This window comes from Alligator sinensis, unplaced genomic scaffold (assembly GCF_000455745.1).
Source record: "Alligator sinensis unplaced genomic scaffold, ASM45574v1 scaffold888_1, whole genome shotgun sequence".
Classification (NCBI taxonomy): Eukaryota; Metazoa; Chordata; order Crocodylia; family Alligatoridae; genus Alligator; species Alligator sinensis.
Window position 1 is genome coordinate 20,798 of NW_005842533.1, and position 3,097 is coordinate 23,894.

A 3,097-nucleotide genomic window follows, 5' to 3' on the forward strand; every position below is an offset into this window, starting at 1 on the left:
GATTGGCCCAAAGAAGCCATCTGTGTCCCATTATGTCCTTCTTTTCTGAGTGCACTTACAAGTTTCAAAACTCATCCCAGCATTGGTGCTTGAATAACTCACGCATTTGGAATTGATTTGGCTGCAAACACGAAAAGTTTTCCTTTAAAAAAAATTTTTTTTTAAATCAGCGCTTTGCTCTTCTTATCTGATTCATCCTCACCACACCTCTGTGAAGTAGGTATTGTTTTACAGAGAGAGAAACCGAGGCAGAAATAAGCCAAGTGATTTTACATAAGAGCAAGCCACTAGCAGAGCTGGGCTGGGAACTCAGGCTGTCCTGGATCCACGTCCCAGGCCCTAACCACTGCTATCCTCAAGGTCCAAAGAAAAGAAATCACAAGGATGTCATAATTGCCAAGTTATAGATGGAGCCTTGGGTTCACCAGTCTTCTATGATGTCATGTAACCACCTGACATCTGACCCACGTTGGAAGTTTATCCAGGAACACATTTGGGAGTGGAGAATTCACCAGCCGCTAGGTGTTTCCATTCCTCCAGGGCTGTGGTTCTCCCCCAGATGTGCACATAGGTATGGTACCCTATTTCTTTCATCTTTCTCAGAGACAATTGTATAATATATGGAGAATTGTTCTATTATGAGGGATAAAGAATATTGAATAAAATCCAGCTCCCCGCCACTAGACAGCGCCAAGGATTCATGGTTGATTATAGAATCTCTCACTAATAGGATGTGAACTATTGAAGACAGGGGACATTTGCAATTGAATTCAGTTAGTGTAGAAGCTAGCCTATAGATCACAAGTTTGAAACTAGGCTTGCTTGGCAGTCACTGAAAGCCATCACTATTCTGTGGGCTGGGGGGAAATGTTTAAGTGAGGCAGGCTCCTAAATCCCATAGCTTTCAATAGAGTGTATGGTCCCCTTCCACCTTGGCAAAGCAGCTGTGAACTGTACCAATGTTACTGCCTTTCAGAGGGACCTGGACTTCTGTTCACTTCTTTTAGAAAATGTTATCCCTTAAGTGAAAGGAGACTGGCAATTTTGAGCTACGTTACGTACTTGGTATACAGAACCTCAAAGCATGCCAGACAAGGCTCTTCAGATAACCTGATATCTTTTATACTTGGAAAAATTATTCTTAGCAAGCTAAGACCAACACGGCTACAACCTACACCTCAAAGCATGCCAGGCACTTGACATGTTTATGAATAGACATTCCCCTGATCTGAAGATCTTTGAATAAATGAAAAAAAAAAAAAAGAACTACAGGAAAGAAGACGAAAATATACAAGCAACCAAAGTGACAACCGGTACAAATCTGGCTAGACCCATTATTTTTTTTAGGTTCTCTCTTTCCTCATATGGTCTGGCCCTAAATTTCTACATACAGGGGTGAACGGATTCATTCCTCATTGCATTCTAGTCAGGATGTAGATTTTGTAACCAATTATTTAATTGGCCATAAAACAACCCTTTACTGCTGCAGGGCATGGTATCATCAGCACCTCCAGGCAAAGAGGAAAGCTCCCCCAATGTCACCTTGGCTGTTTTGCAAGAGTATAGATCCTAATGCCAGCCTCCTAGCCAAATTCCAGTTTGGGTACATTTTAGCCTCTAAATGTTATCACCCTGTCATACACTTCCTGTCCAAGACTACAGGCATGCTCCTTTCTAAAAGCATGCCTGTAGCACACCACAGTCTTTATTTTCCTAGGCAAACTTGCCCCACAGAATGCAACATAGCCATAAAACATCGAACATCAAGTACAAACAATAAGGAAGTTACCCTGCGGTCTTTTCCCAGGTCCTGCTGCAATCTCCAGCCTCACAGTCTTCCCTCTCTCCCCTCAGCTTCCTTCCCTGGGAGCTTTTAACTTCGTCTGGGCCAGCCAATTATCCTCATCAGCTGGCCTCCTAGGCAGGCCTGCAATCACTTTCCTCCCACCTGCAGCTGGGCTGCAACCCCTGAAATACGCAGCCTACTACAATGCCAAACCAACCTCATTTCCTGCTTTGACAGGGTAACTAGTCTGGGTGGATAAAGGGAATGTGGTAAATATGGTAGACATAATATCAACCATACTTTAGTAAGGCTTTAGACACAATCCCCTACACCATTCTCAGCAGTAAACTGGAGAAATGCAGGGATAGATAGAATTGCTATCAGAATTATTGAATAACCACAAACAAAGAAGAACTATAAACAGATCAGTGGCAGGAAGTTTCACGTGAGGCTTCACAGGGGTCTGTCCTGGGTCCGGCATTGGTTAATATTTTTTATAAACCATTTGGCTGCTGTAATAGAGAGCTTCCTGATCAAACTTGCAGATGATGCAAAACTGAGATGGTTTGTGAACATCTGCGAGGATACGAGGAGAATCCAAAAGGAGGGCAATAGATTGGAGAGCTGAGCACTAGATAACTGAATTAAATTCAACAAAGACAGCTGGAAGGAGAAACAGGTGCACAAATGCAGAACAAGAGATTATGGGCTAGGCAGTGGCATTTCTGAGAAAGACCTGGGGTTTTTGGTGGATTGCAGGTTCAACATTAGTTAGGAGCATGGGACAGTCACCCAAAACAACCAAATGCAGTTTTGGGATGCAATACCTGAAGTATTATATGTAAGACATTGGGGAGCGGGGTGGGGGTTGGTACTGCTGTACTTAGCACTTAGTAGGCCACAGTAGGCACAGCCTCTGTATTTTAACAAGCACATGGAGAAACTGGAGAAGATCCAGAGGTGAGCGATAAAGATGCTAATATGGTTGGAATCGGAGGCACCAACTTTTATTTTTGCTGGCAGGGAGCCTAAGATGACATGTGGAAAGTTGTATGCATTTCAGGTGACAGCCCTCTTCCCAAGGGAGGCCAGGGCCCTCGGGCCCCCATGTACTCAGCACCTCTAGTTGGAATGCATGCCATGGAGGTTGGTCTAATAAAAGATATCAAATTCACCCAAGGAACCTTGTCTGCCTATGCCATGGAGGAGAAATTTGAGAGAACTACGTAGGTTTAATCTGTCAAAAAGGAGATTCAGGGAGCACATGATAACAGCTTTCAAATAGGTGAAAGGCTGCCATGAAGAAGAAAG

The 3,097-nt window shown here is 43.6% G+C and overlaps 1 protein-coding gene across 1 annotated transcript in view; it reads left to right on the forward strand.

The window, feature by feature from the left end:
• The first annotated feature begins 501 nt into the window (after positions 1-501).
• Positions 502-3,097, forward strand: part of TSGA13 (testis specific 13) — a 16,881-nt gene continuing 14,285 nt past the window's right edge. Inside the window, exon 1 of the mRNA XM_025213516.1 lies at positions 502-571. The gene's annotated coding sequence lies outside the window, so the exon portion shown is untranslated. The remainder of the gene's footprint in view (positions 572-3,097) is intronic.